This window comes from Furipterus horrens, unplaced genomic scaffold (genome assembly GCF_987537825.1).
Source record: "Furipterus horrens unplaced genomic scaffold, mFurHor1.1.pri manual_scaffold_13, whole genome shotgun sequence".
NCBI lineage: Eukaryota > Metazoa > Chordata > Mammalia > Chiroptera > Furipteridae > Furipterus > Furipterus horrens.
This window is the reverse complement of record NW_028327183.1, coordinates 35,310,595-35,322,019: the sequence shown is the minus strand read 5'-3', so window position 1 is coordinate 35,322,019 and position 11,425 is coordinate 35,310,595.

Here is an 11,425-nt window from a genome sequence, read left to right as displayed (position 1 = left end):
TTATTCTTTCATTTCCCTTGCCTTAGGAGATATATCAGTGAAAACGTTGCTACGTGGGATATCTGAAATTTTCCTATTTTTTCCTCTAGGACTTTTATGGTATCACGGCTTACATTTAAGTCTTTGATCCATTTTGAGTTTATTCTGGTGTATGGTGTAAGTTGGTGGTCTAGTTTCATTTTTTTGCATGTCCCTGTCCAGTTCTCCCAACACCATTTGTTGAAGAGGCTCTTTTCACTCCATTTGATGTTCTTTCCCCTTTTGTCAAATATTAGTTGACCATATGAACCTGGGTTTATTTCTGGGCCCTCAATTCTGTTCCATTGATCTATATGTCTGTTTTTATGCCAGTACCAGACTGTTTTGATTACCGTGGCCTTGTAGTATAGTTTGATATCAGGTATTGTGATTCCTCCTACTCTGTTCTTCCTCAAAATTGCTGTGGCTATTCGGGCTCTTTTTTGGTTCCATATAAATTTTTGAAGTATTTGTTTTAGGTCTGTGAAATATGTTGCTGGTATTTTAATAGGGATTGCATTGAATCTATAAATTGCTTTGGGTAGTATGGACATTTTAATGATGTTGATTCTTCCCATTCATGAGCATGGTATATGCTTCCATTTATTTGTATCTTCTTTAATTTCTTTCTTCAGTGTTATGTAGTTTTCTGAGTACAGGTCTTTTACCTCCTTGGTTAACTTTATTCCTAGGTATTTTATTTTTCTTGTTGCGATGGTAAATGGGATTTTTCTTTCAGTTTCTATCTCTGAGTTTTTATTGTTGGTGTATAAAAATGCCTTCGATTTCTTAATATTGACTTTGTATCCTGCTATTTTGCCGAATTCACTTATTAGGTTGAGTAGTTTTTTTGTGGAGTCTATAGGGTTTTCTTTCTTTTTTTTTTTTAATGTGTTTTATTGATTATAATATTACATTTGTGTCAATTTCCCTTCTCTCTGCTCCCCTCCACCCTGTGGCCCCCCTCCCTCCAGTTGTCCCCCCCTTTTAGATCATGTCCATTAGTTGTGCATACAGTTCTTCTCAACCTCTGTCTATTCCATTCCCTCCTACCATGATCCTTAATTCCTATATCATCTCCCTCCCTCTCCCCATTCCCCCTCCCTGTTGACCTCCCCCCAATATGTTCCCCGTACCTGTAGTTCTTTTTCCACTCTCGTTGCCTGTTTAGTTTTGCCTTTGTTTCAATTCCCTAGCTTCTGTTGTTTCTTGTGATGCAGTTTTCATTTTAGATTTCATTGTCTTGATCCTCCTTTTTCTAAACCAGTCCCTTTAACATCTCATATAACAGTGGTTTGGATCTAATGAACTCTTTCAGTTTTATTTTGTCCTGGAAACACTTTCTCTGTCCTTCTATTCTGAATGACAATTTCGCTGGATAGAGTATTCGTGGTTGTAGGTTTTGGATTTTCATTACTTTGAATATTTCTTGCCAGTCCCTTCTTGCCTGCAGGGTCTCCCTTGAGAAGTCAGCTGATAGTCTAATTGGGACCCCTTTGTACATAATTCTTTTCTTCTCTCTTGCTGCTTTTAAGATTCTCTCTTTATCTTTAATCCTCGACATTATGATTATAATGTGTCTTGGAGTGGTTCTCCCTGGGTCCAGTTTTTTTGGAACTCTCTGTGCTTCCTGGACCTGTAAGTCTATTTCCTTCCCCAAGTCTGGGAAGTTCTCCTTTATTATATTTTCACTCAATTTTTCAAGTTCTAGTTCATCTTCCTCGCTCTCTGGCAAACCAATGATTCTTATGTTGGGCCTTTTATAGCTGTCCCAGAGGTTTCTGATCCTCTCATCGTTGCTTCCCATTTCCTCTCTCTGCATTGGTTGACTGCTTGTTCCTTCTCCATATTCCAGTTTGTTGAAATGAACTCTGGATTTTTTTTCCTCACCATCTGTCTCGTATGTGGTTTTGTTCCTTTTGTTATGAGTGTTTTTCGCTTCTTTCTCATCTTTTTCCAGATCTTTTGTGAATTCTGTAAGCCACCTGATAACAATGGCCCAGAACTGAGCATCTGACAGGTTTCTTATCTGTTCATCTGTCAGGTTCTCCATCTGTTGCCTGGTGAGCTGTGCCACCGGGATTTCTATAGTTGTCTGCCTCATTTTGACAGATGCGTTTTGTTTTCTTGGGCCGGCTGTAGGGGGCAGTGCCTGTGTACTCGTAATGACCCAGCGACCGGCGCCGTTCGGCAACCTTTCTTGCTGTGCCGTGGTGCTTTGTCGTCACAATCCAGCGACCGGTGCCTGTCCGCGACCTATTTCGCAGCCCTGTGGCGCTTTCTTTGGGGGCGGGGGTCCAAGATGGATTCACACAGTTATTCTGCTAGGAGACCGGGATCCATCCTCCCGCCCCCCTGGGCCTCACTGTTCAAGGCAATGTGGTGGCTGCTTTCCCCAGCGTTGGGGTCGCGAGCTGCCGGGGTTCGACTGCAGCCGGGATTGTTCTCCCCGCCGCTGTCCCAGGTGTGACCGCAAACAGCGCCGCCCCCTTTCACTCTTACCTGCCCTAAGGGCGCCGCTGGTTTATAACTTCATATGTTGGGCTTCCGTGTAGTTTTATTTTCTGGAATTTCTAGTTATCCTTTGTTTTGAAGTAGCTGTATTCCTCTCTAGTTGTAGAGGGAGACCTAGCGCGTCCGTCTAAGCCTCCATCTTGGCCGGAATATAGGGTTTTCTATGTACACTATCATGTCATCTGCAAATAATGACAGTTTTACTTCCTCTTTTCCAATTTGGATGCCTTTTATTTCTCTTTCTTGTCTGATTGCTGTGGCTAGAACTTCCAAGACTATGTTGAATAGGAGTGGAGAGAGCGGACATCCTTGTCTTGTTCCTGATCTCAGGGGGAATGCTCTCAGTTTTTGCCCATTGAGTATGATGTTGGCTTCAGGTTTCTCATATATGGCCCTTATTATGTTGAGGTATGCTCCCTCTATTCCTATTTTGCTGAGAGTTTTTATCATAAATGGGTGTTGTACTTTATCAAATGCTTTTTCTGCATCTATTGATATTATCATGTGGTTTTTGTCTTTCATTTTGTTTATGTGGTGTATTACGTTTATTGATTTGCAAATATTAAACCATCCTTGCATCCCTGGGATGAATCCTACTTGATTGTGGTGTATGATCTTTCTAATGTGTTGCTGGATCCAGTTTGCCAATATTTTGTTGAGCATTTTAGTATCTATGTTCATCAGTGACATTGGCCTGTAGTTTTCTTTCTTTGTTGTGTTTTGACCTGGTTTTGGAATTAGGGTTATACTGGCTTCATAGAACGAGTTTGGGAGTCTTCTCTCTTTTTGTATCTTTTGGAATAGTCTGAGGAGGATAGGAGTTAGTTCTTTCCTAAATGTTTTGTAGAATTCACTTGTGAAGCCATCCGGTCCAGGGCTTTTGTGTGTTGGGAGTTTTTTGATTACTGCTTCAATTTCACTAGCTGTTATTGGTCTATTCAGGCTTTCTGCTTCTTCTTGATTCAGTTTGGGAAGACTGTAGGTTTCCAGGAATTTGTCCATTTCCTCTAGGTTGTCAAATTTCTTTCCACACAGTTGTTCGTAATAATTTCTTATAATGCTTTGTATTTCTGTTGTATCAGTTGTGATTTCTCCTCTTTCATTTCTGATTTTATTTATTTGGGTCCTCTCTCTTTTTTTCTCGATGAGCCTGGTTAAAGGCTTGTCAATTTTGTTTATCTTTTCAAAGAACCAGCTCCTACTTTTGTTGATCTTTTGAATTGTTAGTTTAGACTCTATGTCATTTAATTGTGCTCTGATCTTGATGATTTCCTTCCTTCTACTTGATCTGGGCTTTGCTTGTTGTTCTTCCTCTAGTTCTTGTAGCTGTAGGGTTAAATTTTTTATTAGATATTCTTCTAGCTTTTTTAGGTAGGCCTGTATTGCTATGAACTTTCCTCTTAGGACTGCTCTCGCTGTATCCCATAGGTTTTGGGTTGTTGTGTGTTCATTATCATTAGTTTCCAGAAACTTTCTGATTTCTTCCTTGATGTCATTGTTAACCCATTCATTATTTAATAGCATGTTATTCATTCTCCATGCATTTGAATGTTTTTGAGTTTTTTCCTTGAGGTTGATTTCCAATTTTAAGCCATTGTGATCTGAGAAGATGCTTGACATAATTTCAATTTTCTTGAATTTGTTAAGGCTTGTTTTGTGTCCTACCATGTGATCTATCTTTGAAAATGTTCCATGTGCACTTGAGAAGTATGTATATTTTGCTTCTTTGGGGTGAAAACTTCTACATATATCGACTAAGTCCATTTGATCTAGAGTGTTGTTCAGTGCCTCAATATCTTTGGTGTTTCTTTGCTTCGAAGATCTGTCCAGTGTTGACAATGGGGTGTTAAAGTCCCCTACTATGAGTGTGTTGCTGTCTATATCTTTCTTGGAGTCTTTCAAAAATTTCCTTATATATTTGGGTGCTCCTAAGTTGGGTGCATATATATTTATAAGGGTTATATCTTCTTGATGGATTTTTCCCTTAAGTATTATGAAATGCCCTTCTTTGTCTCTTTTTATGAACTTTGCTGTGAAATCTGTTTTGTCTGATATCAGTATTGCTACCCTGGCTTTTTTTTCATGTCCATTTGCTTGAAATACTTTTTTCCATCCCTTTACTTTCAGTCTGTGTAGATCTTTTTTTCTAAGGTGGGTCTCTTGTAGACAGCATATATGTGGGTCATTCTTTCCGATCCATTCAGCTACCCTATGTCTTTTAATTGGAGCGTTTAATCCATTTACATTTAAGGTTATTACCGATAAGTACTTATTCATTGTCATTTTCCCCCTTTGTACTCGTGTTCTTCTCCGTCTCTCTGTTTCTTTATCTTCTTAAAGCAGACCCTTTAGCATCTCTTGCATTGCTGGTTTGGTGGAGATGTATTCTTTTAGCCTTCTTTTGTCTTGGAAGCTCCTTATTTCACCCTCCATTTTGAATGAGAGCTTTGCTGGGTATAGTATTCTAGGTTGTAGGCCTTTGTTTTTCATTGCTTGGAATATTTTATGCCATTCCCTTCTGACTTGTAGTGTTTCTGCTGAGAAATCTGATAATAGCCTTATTGGAGCTCCTTGTATGTTATTAGTTGTTTCTCTCTTGCTGCTTTTAGGATTCTCTCTTTGTCTTTGAATGTTGCCATTTTAATTATGATGTGTCTTGAGGTGGGCCTGTTGGGGTTCATCTTCATTGGGACCCTCTGTGCTTCCTGGATTTGCGTGACTCTTCTCTTCTCATGTGAGGGAAGTTTTCTGTCATTAGTTTTTCAAAGAGGTTTTCTATCCCTTGCTCTTCTTCTTCTCCTTCTGGAATTCCTATAATACGGATATTATTACGTTTCATGTTGTCCTGCAGCTGTCTTAGATCCTCTTCAGTCTTGTTCAGTCTTTTTTCATTTTGTTGCATTCTCTGGGTGTTTTTGTGTATGCTGTCCTCCAGCTCGCTGATCCGATCTTCTGCTTCCTCTAGCCTGCTTTTAATTCCTTCTACTGTGTTCTTCAATTCAGAGATCGTATTCTTCATTTCCTCCTGGCTCTTATTGATAGCTTCTATGTCCTTTTTCATGCTCATGTAATTCTCTGTGAGTTCCTTGTAGTTTTTCTGGAGTTCCTTGTAGTTTCCCTGGAGTTCTCTGTAGTTTCTGCTGAGCTCATTCAGCTTCTCCATAATCCATGTTTTGAATTCTGCATCTGATATTTTGCTCCCCTCTATTTCATTTAGCACTCTCTCTGAGGATTCTACCTTTCCTTTTGATGGGGGCTTGTTTCTCTGTTTCCCCATTTTTGTGATTCCTATTGTTTGTTGGTGCTTACTTAGAATGATCTGCTCTTCCTGGATCTGCCTCTGGTAGTGTCAGTTCATGTACCAGACTGGCCCTAGGCAGCCTATTGGAGACTTCCAGTGATCTACTGCCTTTGCCTGTCTTCTTTAGTTGTTAACCTACTCAGTCTGTGATTAGCCGTCGGGCTTAAGAATCATGGATGTGGCAACTTAATTCCTGTAGGCAGGGCTTTTATTTCCCCTCAGGCTGACACCACTTGGAGGGGAATGGTCTGTCTGCTGTACTTGGGCTGAATCAACACTGGCTGGTCCTGGGAGGAGGTTAGTGTAGCTTCCACTTACTCCTCCACCCTCTTGGATCTCTGTCTGTGTTGTCCTTGATGTTATTTCTTTAATATGTGTGGTTGTATTTCAGCTACTCTTTGGTGGATCTTTTTCTCTGGTTAGTTGATTGAGAGTCACTCTGCCCACCTTGTCTTGAGATCTTTTGTGGAGGTGCTGCTAAAACATAATCACACAATCTCGCTATAGGCTGCAAATGAGCCCGTATTAATATACTTGTGGAGATATTAGGACTCTTATTTCGTAGGAGAAACAGGTAAGAGTTGTTTTAAATGAAGGAAGGGTAATTTTTGAGCTGGAAGTTGATAGAGTAATAATATTAGCAATTGGGATCAAGGTTATGTAAGACAGCAATTAACATTTACACTGTATGTTTGAAAAGGAGGAGAGGGTTACAGTGTGGAGTGAGAAAGTGGAAGTGTATAGTATTAGGATTATATAATCAGTATATGCTATATGATTAGCGTGGGAGGGAGGATAGACACAACAGATACTAGGCAGACAGCCAGAAATTGAAAGAGAGGGCTGAGGAGGTTAGAAGGTAAGAAACAGATTGAGAAAGAATTTTTCAAGAATTAAAATACAGAGTAGAAAATAAAAAGACAGGAAGGGAGAGAGGAAAGAGAAAGAGAAAATAGAGAAGGGTAGGAGAAAGAACGCAAGAAGAAGGGGAGGAAGAATGGGGGGGACTGATTTATTTTTTTTAAAAATTATATATTATAAAAAAAGATTAGGAGATTAAAACATGATATAAAATTGCAAGATAGAGAGAAAGAGAGAATATATAGAGAGAGGAATAAGAGATGGGAAAGCTAGAGGATGGGGGAGGGAAAGAACACAGAGGAGGGAAGGATATCAGGAGGAAGAGGAGATATTAGAGAGGGAAAGATTGAAATTGAAGAGTTACAAAAGATAGGATGAAGGAGAGAAATACAAGAGGGAGAGAAAGAAGTGAGGGGATGGGGTGGAAAGAGAGAAGGGGTAAGAATGGGAGGGTGAAGGGAGAGGGGGATAGATTAGAATTATAATTTGAATATTAAAAGATTAGAATATAAAGTGGAATAGGGAAAGAGAAAGAAAGAGAGAATATTTATAGGGAGAGAAGGAAAATAAAGGCAAGGGATGAACGAAAAATGAATGTAGATTGAAGGGGGACAAAATAAAGAGATTTAATAAAATTGAAGGTGCTTAGTGCAGAGAAAGGAGAGAAAGGGAGAGAACTTAAAAAATTAACTGAGAATAGGATGCAGGGGAGACATGCTAAGGGGAGAGAAGGGAGGGAAGAGAAGGGGAGAAAAGGAGAGAGAATAAGAAAGGACGGGAGGGGCAGTTAGAGAGAGAGTGAGAGATAAAAGAATGAGAGGATTTTAACAATTCAACTTTTAGGCTCAGTCTCTGGGTATTTTGGTTTGTTTGTTTTTTGTTTTTCTTTCCTTCCTTCCTGAGTCTGCTCCTATTCAAAATTCCATGAGTTTCAAATCTTTTCTGGTTGGTTGGCTGGCTGTGGGAGGGTTCTGTTTGATTCTGGGATTGCTAGTCTTTTATTCGTGGGCCTACCGCCGCTCTGCTGTGAGCTGCGTTTAGTTGTCCCCTCCTGAAGCAGCCTCAGCCCTCCTCAGGCTTGTCCAGCTTCTCCTTCCCCATGCTGGTCCAGCCTGTGCCTGCCAGCAATCCCCGCCCTGCCTCCAGTCGTGTCTCTATTCCCAGGCCACAGCTTCTGTTCTCTTCCCTGTCTATATGCTTGTGCACCCTACCTCTCTCCCTGTCTCAAGATCTTCCCTTTGTTCTGCAGGACTCTGGCACAGTTGGTCAAAGCGCCGGGCCCAGTGGCTCTTTCCTGCCCAGGGCCTCTCCCCTAGTCTGGAGCTCCACAGCGGCTTTCCCGCGTGGGCTCTTCTCCTTGCCCCAAAACTGTCTCTATTCCGAGCTACAGCTTCCGCTGGCTTCCCTGTCTATAGGCCTGCGCGCTCTATATTTCTTCCCGCCCCAGCACCGTCCCTTTGTTCTGTAGGATTCCAGTGTGGTCGGTCAGCGCAGCGCTCTCCTACCCAGGAGGTCTCCCCCAGTCTGGAGCTCCACAGCAGCTTTTCCCTTCGGGCCCCTCTCCCCGCCCTAAAACCGTCTCCACTCCAGAACCACCGCCTCCGCTCTCTTCCCTACTTACACACCCTGCGCGTCCTATTTCTCTCCTAGCCCCAAACCGGCCTTTTGTTCTGTGGGATTCTAGCGTGATTGCTCAGTTCTCCCCCGGTCCAGAGTTCCGCAGCAGCCTTTCTGTGCAGCCCGTCTCCTTGCCCCAAATCTGTCCCTTTGTTCTGTAGGGCCCTAGCACGAGTGCTATGCGCACCTGGAGTGCCGAGCTCTCTGTCGGAGGCTGCAGCTGAGGAGGTTTCCCTCTAGACTCAGATCACAGTTTCTCCCAGTCCTGATCGTTCACTGTTCTGTCCCTCCTCTGGCTTTTTCAGCCAAATCCTCTCCCCAACTCCCTACAAGAATTCACCCATCGGTGTGCCCCTAGCAGGGGGAGTCTCCAAGCAGCTCTTGGTTAGTGAATTCTCCGGTTCAGTACTGCAGACGCACTGAATCCCGGAATGACTCAGCCTGCAGTGTGTGGCAAACCCCTCCACCCCCCTCCACGCTGCTCCCACGCTCTCCTCCCTGTTCACGCTATCGGAGATCCACACTCACTCAGTCACTCCTCTCCACATTCGTTCCTGGAGTCTCTCCCTAACAGGAGCGAGTTGAGAACACTGTCCCTACTCCGCGGCCATCTTCCCCTCTCTCTTCCAGTTAATTTTTTGCACTTTCCTTGCTTACAGACCCCAGAATGTCATGGCTGCTCCTCTTGCTGCCTTGAGTCAACACCTTTGACCAAACAGTCAAGTATTGTTGACTCAATAGTCAATAGCAGTAACCTTACTATTCTCTACCTTGGCTGCCCACCATGACTTCACATCTGTGATCAAAAGTGGAATCTGATAGTTTCTGACTTGATACAAAATCAGGGACCAGAGAGGCTCCTGAGAGATTGCACTGCCTACCTTAGGGAGGTCCTGGAGATAGGATGGATTAGGTTTATCCCCAAAAGCATTTTTATCTATAGGAGATAGAGATTGCTCAAGGAGCATCAAGCCAAGAGGTCAGATGAACCCACAAAGGGGAAAACCTTTCATAAATTCAAGAGCTGGCTTAATTGGAAACAGGCTAAAAGTATTTTTCAAGATGGCTTGGGGCAAAAGATTCAGGGATAAACTTGTGAATAACTCTTTTCTGTTGATGGCCATCTTTATAAGTCTCTGTAGAGTGAAGGCTGAGTCTGGGAGCCTCAGACATTAAGTATGATTGGATATCTTCTGTTTCTTACAAAAGGATACAAAATACCCTAGTTTCTAATCATCAAGTACTTCTGAAAGATCAAATGTAAAAATATTTAAACACTGATCTTAATCTTTGCTCAGTAAGGGTCACATACATGTAACTTTATGCTGCTTTGGGGTTTCAAGACCTCCTATTCCATTTTCCCCCTTGTTTAGTGGTGAAGAAATGTTCCAAATGAAGTCAAAAGAAGATAAAAAGACAATAAGATAACTGAAAAACCACATGTCCAATTTAAACTGAATACTAGCTGCAAATGAGGAAAATAACCAAATTTAACATGACTCTGGGTTTCTTGAGACTCCCAAATCCAGAAAAAACTTTAATTAGAACAGTGTCAGTATTCCTTTGGGCTTTAGGTAAATACTGTTTGTTTCTCTGATATCATAAGGTGTGCAGTAGTAGTTGGATGGTAGGACCAAGTAAGCGAATATGTGGTAAATAACCCCCAAATCATGTATCACTGCCAGATCTCATTATTTAAAAAGAATTACTTAAGATCATTGGTTCTTAATCTTTATGGATCATAAGACCATTTGTTAATGTGACGATATTTGTTTTAAAATGTCCACACCTACAGCATTTTGCTTACATTTGAAGGTTGATGGGCCTCCTAAAGTCAAGTCCATCCCTGGGTCTCTGTTCCATGGATCTCAAGTTAAGAACTCTGATTAGTGTTTGGGTAATCACCTGGGAATATCTTCACTACAAGGAAGACTTTTAGAAAGTAAATAGCCACCATTTCCCCCCTCAAGTTCATGGAGAAATCCATTGAGCTAGGTCCTGATACAAGAGAATCATAAAGTTTTAAAAGAGACCTAGCTCACTAAATGAGAGCCAACTTCCTTTTTCAATTGAGAAGGGCTTTTGATAACCTCAGATCTGGTTAATCCAAGATAAACAAATGCATAATATAGACAAGCAAACTTCATCTTACTGACAAGAGTGAAAAATGTGCAATAGTTAATGGTTAACCAAAGAGTCTGTACATTTTTAAATCACGATGAAACCATATCCACTAATACAAAGTACAATTTCATTTGTGTGCAGTAGGCAGATCTCAGAAAACATCTGCTTAGAAAACAGATGCTCTTTGCTTGCAACAGCATTATCATAATAATATAGCAGTTTCATTGTTTCTATTTAGGACCCAATAAATTGTCCAGTCTGACAGCTCATAATCTGGTACTGGGTTACCATTAAACCAAAATCTGTAACATTGGAAGACAGACAGAGACACACGTTGGAAAAAAAAACAAAAAACCTACACTACATTTAGATAATCATATTCAGTAGCTATCATGTTTTTGTTCATTTTTTGCAAAATACTATTTTTTTCTATTTGAAAAGTGTCTCTAATTATGGAAATATATAGTCCCACACTGCATCAGAGACTAAACATGGGAAAATGAACTGAATCACCTTTCTCTGAGAGGTACACTGGGGAGAATAAATGGATCCAAATGAATTAATACTGAACAGTTTTCCATTAATTGTTTCCTTTAGTTATAACATGGAATTAATAATGTTTGGGGGGACAAACCTAAAGTAATGTACTTGCCCTGACTGCATCTCTTAACAAGAGCTGAATGTAGAAGCTTATGAGCTTCCACAGCAAACTGCTGAGTACATCTAGATATTAGGGTTAAAAGCTCATCTTATGGTAGGCTACTCTAGACTCTAATTTGGCAAGAGTAAATGATTTGTGGTCTAAATGGGGTTTGGTGCCAAGCTCCTAGTTTGGGATGTATACAATATTTCAAGTCCAGCTTTCATTAGTATCAAATTATAAATAAATAATGTGTAAGGTGCTGAATTGTACAACAAAAATAACATTACTATTCTTTGATCACACCCTAGCTTTATTTATCCAATCTTTTTATTAAAAATTAATTTTTA